Source organism: Trichoplusia ni, chromosome 22 (genome assembly GCF_003590095.1).
Source record: "Trichoplusia ni isolate ovarian cell line Hi5 chromosome 22, tn1, whole genome shotgun sequence".
Lineage (NCBI taxonomy): Eukaryota > Metazoa > Arthropoda > Insecta > Lepidoptera > Noctuidae > Trichoplusia > Trichoplusia ni.
The window spans coordinates 4,080,550-4,091,545 of NC_039499.1; the positions used below are offsets into that span (position 1 = coordinate 4,080,550).

The 10,996-nt window shown below is 35.2% G+C and overlaps 1 long non-coding RNA gene and 1 other non-coding gene across 2 annotated transcripts; one reads left to right on the forward strand and one right to left on the reverse strand.

The window, feature by feature from the left end:
- Positions 1 to 2,895: 2,895 nt before the first annotated feature.
- LOC113504617 lies at positions 2,896 to 5,808 on the reverse strand. Its single transcript, XR_003401580.1, has 2 exons — positions 4,990 to 5,808; positions 2,896 to 3,519 (listed from the first exon to the last, which is right to left on the reverse strand). It is a non-coding gene; the product is annotated as an uncharacterized LOC113504617 (long non-coding RNA).
- Positions 5,809 to 9,666: 3,858 nt separating this feature from the next.
- Positions 9,667 to 9,738, forward strand: Trnae-cuc. Its single transcript has one exon. It is a non-coding gene; the product is annotated as a tRNA-Glu (tRNA).
- Positions 9,739 to 10,996: the final 1,258 nt, after the last annotated feature.

A 10,996-nucleotide genomic window follows, 5' to 3' on the forward strand; every position in this document is an offset into this window, starting at 1 on the left:
AGGGTTCCCTGAGACAAAAATACTTACTTTGGTCTGTTTCACTAGTTATTTTTGTAAAGCTGAAAAAAAATGTAATGGTCGTTTGTTTAGTTTATCATATTTTTTTGAAGTTTTACTGGTATTTCTTCTTAGCGTATTATAAGAAAACCTATGGGTTCTTTTACACATTTACTGTTAAATCTATATTGTACTTAAAATCAAACCGACCTTTGTTTTGATTTTAGTTTTAAGTGACGAGTCATTTGAAAAGCGAAGAATCGGGAACACTACAGTTGCATGTACGGAGTTCGCTTCAACAAGATACCACAGAAAACAATATGCTATACAATACTTAGTATACAGACTTATGTTTCAATGTCACTCATATTACAAACAATTCTTATTTATACGTTTTATAATAAGTAAGGAATTGCAACCACAAAACACGATATTACTGTGGCGGGTCAAACCACCGTCTGCTCTTGACATTTACTTCTTTTGTACGTCATGTTACAATCATGCCACTACCATTGGTACTCGATAGCAATCAGGTATAGAATTTTGCTTGTTAATTGTGAATCAATGCATCTACTGTACTGCGAGGTGATCTTGCAGGCTTAGTCACGGTTGGGCACACCTATGAAAATAACGTATGGTTTTCGATTTTATTTCGCTCTTATTAGTAGAATATAAGCTGGTACATTTCTTTTTTGCTGCAGGTTATTTTACGGGCGAAAAAGTCAAAAGTGTTACTAATTTGTTAAAGATTCCTACTAGTGTCTAAAATACATATTTATATTTTTTACTTTCTAGTTTTAAATTCATCTATTAAGACTAGGTGTTTGACAGAAACATAATTTAGCTGTCGTTGAAGCCATTTATATCTTCAGCTGATCTTTCTCGTAAATCTTTTATTAAAATTCACTGTAAAAATTGGATGTTTACGGATACATTTTTTAGTCAAATTTACCTGTCTACGTTATTAAAAAAATATATTATTAAAGCCTGTTAATGGTCTTGAAACACGGTAGTAGAGGTCCTTTTATGGCCCAGTTGATCCCTTTATGAGGAATTCACGATTAAGGAAGGATCTGAAGCAAATTCCTCAGCTCTGTTTAGGTCAACGGCTATAAAAACCAGGCTTTTTTCCTTTTTTAATGGCACTGAACGAAGTTTTACGAACCATTAAATTGATTTTTTATTCTCGTATTTAATATGTGCGCTTGTAATTTCTTTATGAACGTTGTAAAGCTGTTGATCATAAATATTGTATTGGTAGGTATATTCTCATATCCTGATTGTATTGTGAACTTTTCGTTACTTAAAAATTAAGAAAAGGCGTTTTTGTTACTCGAAAATGTCACTATCAGGGTATACACCATGCCGTGGAGGATTTTCTTTTTCAAACTCGAGCAATCGTACTTTAAACAGCGTGGTATGTCCTCAACAACTACGTAATAAACCATTTTCACACAATCCGCGTAAAACTTTCTTCCAAATTTCTCGTTCATATCTCAAACATTACACGTACAAGTTATGATGTTGCCAATTATCATTTCACACCATCTAAGCCATGCACTATCTGGGTCTCTAAAAGGCATTCCATAACTTTTACTGGCCTGGTTTGTTCTTGGCGCATGCGCTTTGCTCTGGACACCGAACTACTAAACATATCGTGAATCGTGGCGAATTACACTTGAATAAGGTTTGTTTTTTTGGCGCACATTTCTATAAATAACAAATATCAATCTTATGTTCATAGACTTTGCGTTTCACAAGTCACATTTACTAACTGACACCAAACATTCCCATTTCAACATAACAATGATTTTTTAAATAAATTCGATGCTTTTTAAAGTAATTCGGAAGCATATATCATTCTAGATGTTTATGCACCCAATCAGTACTTAACTTTCGTCACAGTCCATATAAAAACACAACCAGTTTACGTGGTCAACTTTTCTTATACTAAATTTTAAAAACAATCGTTGGTTCCCGTGAAAGCGTACTTCACAGTCAAACAGAAATTAAACTTCGCATTTTACTTCAGTTGTCGCAGATTTAATACTCCGCACGAATGTTATTACAACGATGTTTCATTTGACAAGTAAACAATCTTGACACACGTAATGTCAGTATATCATGACAATTAACCCCAAACAGCTAACAATATCACGTGCGAAATTCAATCTAAACTTGACATTGACCTGGGGGTCAAACAATGAGACTGCAAGGCACACATGCTGTCTGTTAACGATTGCGAAACTGCAATCAGTACTATTGCCAAACGTTAGTACGTGCCGATTGATAAACACAATGTAGCGATAACTAGCATTTATAGCTGGCTAGCAGATGAGTAATGTTCAAAGGTAATTTCATTTGGGATTTATTTTAATTCATGTCTAGAACAGGCACATCAATCTGATATATTACTTCACATTAACACAGCTCAAGTGTCAAAGGCAAATGTGAGGGTGTTTATTATATTAAATTATATTTGCTTTAAAACGTACATTATTTCATAATGTATTGAGGGCCGCTATTAGAGTGTCAGTTACAGAATATGAATTTCGTTTAGGTATAATTTAAGTGTTGGATTCGATGAAAATGTCTGTTATTCGTACCTTCTTGGCAGGTAATATCCAGACATTTACTAGCACAGACATAATCTTCAAAGCATCTATTAATTTCTCCACTTGAAAGAGAATCTCAAGTACCGTAAACCTTTTAAAAGAATGAAAGGTTTCTTTCATCTCCGGGGTTAACATACCCATTATGAAGATTATTCGGCAACAATACGGCAAAAAATATAGCAAATTACTGCCTAAACATTAATTCATCATGTAGCCCCGCCTTCCAACAAGCAAACTCACATTTTAATAATAAGAAGTCGTGACCGTGCCCCATGCTTGGTTAATTAAACCGTGAACTACACTCGCATCGGAAAAAAATAGAGCCGGTGAATACCAAATTGAAATGTCAAAGATAATGTCATATTTCTTTGTCGTCATATTAAATTGATCTAGTAGATTACCCGCAGGTTAAATTAGTATTACGCAACTCTCAAACAACGGGTCGTTGAGTAAATTCATGCGAAAATTACTCGTAATTTGACCGAGGTCATCTGCGCATAATACCCTCATTTGTATTGTACAGTCACAGTTGAATATAACTGAGTAGACAGATCATGGAAATTAGTAGACAAGCAATATAGTGAGAGACAGGTGTTAGGTAACACTTACAGTCATAACCGAATAATAACTTTAAACGTTGAATGATAAAAACCAAAAAAAGTCCATGAAAACTTACCTGAGTATATTTTGTAGAGCGAGTCCAACAAACCTTGCATCATTTTTACGTGTTATTTAGGCACTTGTTACACAATACACTTTAACAAAAACATGTCTAGACAGACGAGCACAGAATAATTGGCACTGAACACTAGAGCATTATTATTTTTTAAATAATAAGACATGTTCATCACTGAAAGTCAAATTCTCCAACTAAATGAGCAGTCATGCTGACAGCTGATTAGTCCTACTTCAGAACAAAAGAGCTGATCAATTGGTACAGATGAAATGGAATGAAGACAAACCAGAAATGACTATAGAAGGTGAACGAACTAATAGGCAGCACGGTGGCCAAATTGGAGTAACGGTAACAACTGTCGGATCTTTATCATCAATCAGATTTGCGTAACTATCTTTTAGCAATTACTTCTTACACTTGAGTGGTTCAAATCACTGGTTACATGGAATGCAGTCAATGTATACAATTACATTGTAAGGACAAAAGAAATGTGATCTAGTTATAACCAATATTGAGAATTGAGGGCACAATTTGTACACAGCGAAGCGTAAAGTAGGTAATGATATCAAAATGATATGTGTATAAACGTAGACACACAATGCAACCTAGACCTCGATTTCCATATAAGTGTTATGGTAAGACGAAGTTATTGTGGCTAATATGCAAGGTCAAATGAGTTGATGTAATAACCTGAACGCCCACGGTAATGATAGAGCCCCAAAGTGATTAACTGACCAACACCAAACACTGAGTGTCGAAACTGGAGGTGGTAAGCTTGGAACTGAGATGGATTATAATTTCATGTAATACGCCAACCTACAGATCACGTAAATGGCAACAGACAGATATTGCAGTGAATAATATAATCTGTCTATGATATTTCATACGAATATTTGTTTAGAGGTAATTACTACAATATTTGCAGCTGATGGGATGCGTCCTAAAAGCAAAACATATTATACGGACCATTTGTAAGAACTTGTCTGTGGTAAAACGTAAAATCATATTTGAAATATGTTAATCTTGGCACGAGTTTTGGCTCAACGAATACACTTAACAAGTATTTCCGAAATTAATTTGTCATTGGTCAAATACGATGTGAATTCGTGAATAGTAACAACGTTTGAATTTCAACGAACATCGTTAGAGGGAAAAGAAACTGTACTTGGTCAGTCAGATGAAGCATCATTAATCATTGAAGAAAACCGTGAACTATTTACTCATAAAAATAATAAACTCAGAAACATTTTACTTTTCCCACATCACTCACGATCAGAAACACCAAAAGATATTCTCAAGACCTACGACTTGGAAAATAATAAGCGAGTTATTTTAAGAGAAACAATACCTCGAACTGGTTTACGACCAAAACAATGAATCGTAATTAATATGAACGGACTCGGCCATCTCAATAACGAACTCTTACGTGTAACGGAGAAACACGCACGTTTCAAAAATAGACGAACCAAAAACAATGTGGCAGTTAACGTGACTACAATGACATGTCTACATACTTTTCAGCCAAAGTTTCTATTGAAATTCGACGAAAGAGAAGAATATGAAAAGTAATTTCATAAGTAAAAAATTTGATCGTGGGTAGTAGGCAATTTAGGCAAAAGTTTTTATTCAAGTTTAGCCATTGTAGGCTAATATCATACATATATGGATGCAATTGTTCTCAAGTCAACATATCTGACATACTTAGCCGTCTCGTTGTATTCGTGGACACTGTCTAGTCTTTTTGTAAAGGAACTATAGCCAGATAAAATTAGAATTTCAAATGCATTCACCCGCAGTAATTCATCTTCAACGATAAAAAAATGAAAACATGATCCGCAATATAAGCGAAAAAAGAGGTAAATATTATCAAGATATCTTCGCAAATACAAAAATACTTTTGCAAGTGCTCGAACAAACGACAATTTATTCTTCTGCAAATTGGAAGTGGCACGTCTGCGCTTAATCAAGCTGACACCGGAGCAAAAATCTCGGTGACCGGTCAACTGAATACACCGAAGACATTATCAAAACGAAAGTTTTTTTTTTCATTTTACGACATTCAAAACCTGTTTGAGTTTAAAAGTTGATTGTAGGAGAAACACATGTACACTTTTGCACTGAAACAAACTTTTCCTTCATAGATATTAATGATATTAAAACACTAGTTACTTTTAAAACCAGCTTTTGCACTCGCGACGATCACTTGTGTATAAGCTATGTAAACGCGACTTTAGATGGAAATCGTAGCGTTGTTTCTATGACTTAGCTAGGAGCTGTGGTCGAATCGCAAGAGTCGTTTAGGGCGGGCGCTCATTACGGATCGCGCGCCCGCGCCGTCCGCGGTCTGCCACACCGCCGCCGCCACTGGCGTACCGGGATTATTTATAAATTCATACAGACAGGGGGTCGTAGAATTTTGCACGACGTTGTCGTGGTATGCCAAAGCTAATGACTGCATCAGGTCAGACCGGAAACATAGTGTCACGGTGCCTTATTAAACTTTACCAAGAATCGTTGGAACACAAAGTTGGAACACAAGTCACTTAAATGGCTTAAACAAATGTAAGGTAAGTTTGTAGGTCAAAGACATAAAGCAATCATTCTAATATTATATTCCAAATATGTATCTCGCCCACGTTAGTAAATTAATACCATACAAAAAATTATTTCGCAATAGACGTATTTGTAGCTCTGAATTTTCCGTCGGCCCTGGCTGAGCCGCCCACCTGGACAGGTGTCCATTGCGATGGCTCATAGACAACGATTTACGTTTGAACTTGAGCAAGATGACGTTAACGATGTATGAACGATTTCAAATATGACGTACATATTACGAATTGCTTCTGGACGAGCCAATTAGAATACGGTATCTGTATTGATGAACATTATAACACCTTGCTATTGCTTGTTGTTTCTTTTGCTCCTTCTTACATCTCATTTGAAACTTCTCGAACTGAATGACGGAGTTCTATGAATCATTTGAAGTAGAATACAAAAGACTTGGCATTTGGCACTACTAGCTATTCATTCCAAGCTTCAAGATAAATTACAGCTAAAATTAAAACAATGAATGTATTTAATGAATAAACATTACTGAAGATAAGCCAAAACTAATTGTACATGTACTTTGTGATAAAGAATGGAACGTACATTCAAGATGTAAACGTTCAACGATCATAAGTAAATAACTAAATACATAATTGTAGGAGGAGGAAGACAAGCACATAAAATAAAGATTATTTTGTAATATTCGATCACCCATATCTTAAAATACTTAACAATTATGTCAAAATTGAACTGCAATTTCGCCGGTCCGTCCTCAGCGGTTGACAGACATTTGAAGAATGTCAACATCCCATCTTTCACAGTAACGGCGGCAAGTCAGACAGCAATGACGCCCCTGCCTATTTGTATTCTAGAATTTTCATGGCACATACATCAGTTGTTACGGTTTTAGCAGAGCCGTCGACTCTGACGTGATTTTCATTGTAGACTTTATTATTGATCGTAAAGTATTGTAAGAAATATTTTTAGCAGTCGTCGTGTCTCAAATAGAAGTTTAATCTCATTTTAAAAAGTGCGCTCAGAATCGTAGTTAAGTGCTTATTACGTTGGGTGGATTTTTTTTAAATGAAGTTTATAAAAAATATCAGATTTTTTTTATATTTGACCGTTTAGTACTTATTCTTATGTCTTGATCAGTAGTCTTGGTAGATTGTTATCGGAAAACTGCGCGGAAGTTTCGAGACGGGATAACGGAATGCTTTTTAAAATAAATTCCATCAAAGTAACACGAACAAATAAACAAAACATTTCTAATAAAACGGGCCTAAACTATAGTTTGTTTAATGTTTATTTAGTAGTGTATTTGTGAAGTAATATAAACAAGACGTCTGTAGGAAGAATTTGTAAACCCTGAACCAATGTTATTTAATAAAACATGTTTGAGGCTTACCTTAAGGTATAAAAATATACCTTTAGTATAAACATTACAAAGAAATCCGAGTATAATCGTTTGAGCATTGAAATCCTACGTCCTTGTAGCAAAATTTACTTTGAACACAATCGGCTATTTCCTAACATCCATCATTGTACTTAGTATGTTTCACGTCAATCGTATATCAATCCTTCCCACTTACGAGCCACGTAAACTCTGCCCACCACAGCTGTCGATGGAAATTCTCGGTAATTTCCAGGGTTTATTCCGTCAGCCCTCCGATCAATCGTAACATGAATTCGTAACCTACGAACAGCAAACAAATTAGTCTTTTATCACCATTTTTACAAGTTTGTTTGGCTTTGAGCAAAACTCTTGGTACTTGTTTCGGCGGAATCGTAAGTTTTGTAAAGAAGTCTTTGAGATATTTTCTTGATGAGTTCATTGATCTATGATAGATTATAAAGACATTCATAGATAAATAATATTACTGATTGACACAGATCACCTGTGCATACATTACACTACATTATGTAATGTAACATATTACAAAATAATATCTTTAACGTTTCTCTAACAGACACTGTGTATCTCTTCCAAGTGGTACTTACATACAAACGTAACACTAGCAGGAGTAGCATTCGATGTGACATCCAAATTTAAACAGAACCCAACGCAAACTATTTTCACGTATAAGAAAATCATATATAGACAACAACCCATTTAACCAGCTTCAAAGCAGTTCAAAACACAGTAATTACAAAGTAATGCTTAGCTATAAATAACCCGTTTGTACCCAGTACCTAGTCACCGGCGGATACATTTACCGGTGACAATTGAGTAGTGGCGCGCGCGCACCGCTTCCTCTATGACCTCATGCGAAAATTGCATTTCTACAAAACGTTCCAATTCGGGAGCGTTATTATCTAAATAGAGACTGGGTATAAAAAAAGAACTTTATTTAGAGAGTTATATGGATGAACAATGTTAGTCATTTTTACTTCGACGTCTTGGCGACCACAATAAACTTCAGATGTATGGCACCGACCTAAGAGAGGGTTGACTTGGTGTAAACACGAAAATTGATAAAATGTTACAGTGGGACAGAATCTGTATCGACAGACGTCACGAGTTCATAACTATAAATTACACTTTTTCGTTACTAAAAATTATTCTGATTGACGCAAAAAAACAACATACTAACTACCCTCTGAAATGTCGCCTAAAGAACCGTAACTGTACGCAGTATGGAGATGACGACAAAACGACAAATTCTCGCTATTGCATTGCTCTCGCTAGTTCGGTAATAACGCTTCTGGTACAATATTTAGGTCGCTACAATTGTGTCACTTAGATGAGGATGCTTTTGATTAACTAAGCCCTTAACAAGCTTGTTCACGAGGTTTTGTAATGATATCCATGAAATGATAGTTAGCCTCTTATAGTAGATACTTAGTCAGTGGTAAACATAAAATTACTTTACATGACATTAGCATTTTAGTTTATGTAAGTAAGATGTTAATATTCTACGTAAGGGTAAGCGAATCTGTTGGGGTTAGATGCTGGATGTTGGGAATCGCAGCTAAAATTCGCCAATTATTTAGGTGGGCAACACCGCCGAAAAGGTTCTCCAATCAGCGTGCTCCACGTCGCAATTACAAGCAAATTTATTTCGCCTCTATTGGGCGCAATATTGTTCCCTTTCCCCACTATCCTCGAAAAATGTAAAATTAATAAGGAATACATCTCTGCAAGTCTTCTTACTGTACACATCCCTTTTATTTCTCGCTATATTTCACCAACACTCGTCAGCAAATCGAGCAATCAGGAAACACATTACTATCAAGTAAGTTCAGGAAATCATCTGCATAATAATATATGGATATGTAATATGGCCGTGACTCAGAACGCTATAAAAAACAATGTACCGTCCTACCTCACTATTATGTTGTAAAATAGACCATAACTGTTTTCACGCACATGCTGATGTACTAAATACTTTTGCGGTTAGTGATACTACAGTTGCTAAAGAAACATAATTGAGAAAAAAGGGTGTAGCAAACAGACACTTACAACATTTTGTATTATTTTTGGTCTACGAATAAACACATTTACAAAAATTCAATGTTACGATTGATTGTTTATAGCAGACAAAAATAGTTTAATAGCACTATTAATTCTAAAGAATAACATCAAGAATTTTCTTAATATAGCTGATCAATGCATATAGAAATTGTTTATTTTTAACCTAAGGACCTTCTTTTCGTATGTTTAAGGCTAATAAATAACTTAGCATATTAATTCATATAATAAAATTCAAATAGATTACAAAAAACCTCGTATCATAATCATCACTTTTATTAACATGAATAAGTCATAAATTATTAGTCATCAAGATAAAGTATAACATTACAACCGCTTATTTCGGTTCACAAGTAACATCCGATATGGTCTAGTGGCTAGGATACCTGGCTCTCACCCAGGAGGCTCGGGTTCGATTCCCGGTATCGGAAGTGTCTTTATGCCTATTTTTATGAGATTTCACAAAATGCTTGTCATCAGCAGTGGCCTCTAACATCTATGACAAATTAAAACAGCAGCCGTGTTAGTTTTTCTAATCTTGGCAATTCGCTGCAATGTCTGCAGACAAAATGCTTGTAGCTCATCGAATAAAATGATAAAACACATAAGATGTATAATTTACATAAATTAATTAATACTAAGCAATTAATTTAGTATGGAAAGAGGTCGTATAAAACACTATTCAAGATACACTTATCACAAAATTTCGAATATGTGGAAATTTCCCCCTATTACGAATTGGACTAAATCAAATATTGGTCTCATATCATAACATTATAACAAGAAATTATAAGAAAACCGTTCTAAATATAACTTTACACGTGGTTTACGGACAGCTGTCAACTTGTCAGTTACAGTGCCGCTGTCCTAGCAGGCGATAACTTTGAAAACGTTTCATTTCACTGAAACCAAATATTTATTAGAATTGATTGCCGTCATAAAAAATACGTTTTAAGTAGTAATCGAAAACGGGTGTCAAGAAATAATATTATTAAGAAAAAGTCCTCTATCGAAACTGTGTTCGTTGTTGCTACATGTTGATTTAGTAATTTAAATTCTATTTCTATCTTAATTAATATGCAATTGGTTTACAACTAAAGATAAAATAATTTAAAATCGTTAAATTAAGTGCGAAAAACACAAAATTCAAGGAACAATTTAATCCATAACTTTATAACACTTCCCCGCAGGGCTAAGAGGGCATTCCTCCCTCAAACTGGCCGCCATGTTGCGGTCACAATGGGTGCGCCGGCGCACGTCTTTATTAGCCATGAATGGCGGCGGCCGTAAACAATTCGAAATAGACGCGCTTCCCGCTCGCGCCGGACCGATCCCGTCCCGGGAACGAGTAATAAGCACGTGGCACTTTTGACTAGCAAAAGACAGTTCAGAACACAGAACGGAAAAGACCGACAGACAATGAAATGATCACATAAGGCATTGCATTTTCTTTAAGGTGTTCGGAACCCTAAGAAAGCATGATAAGTAAAATAATGCTGAAGTGACGGATGACATAATTAGGTGGGTCGCATAGGTCGATAGAAAAAGTTGAAGAATTGCTTTACGCTTTACTATATGTTTTTCTTCATTTTATGTAACAGTTCTGGCTACTTTTTTATCTTGGGCTTTGTTTGTCCATTTTTACTTTTAAATTGATTTGAGGTAAGGTAGGACGTCTTTGCTAAATAC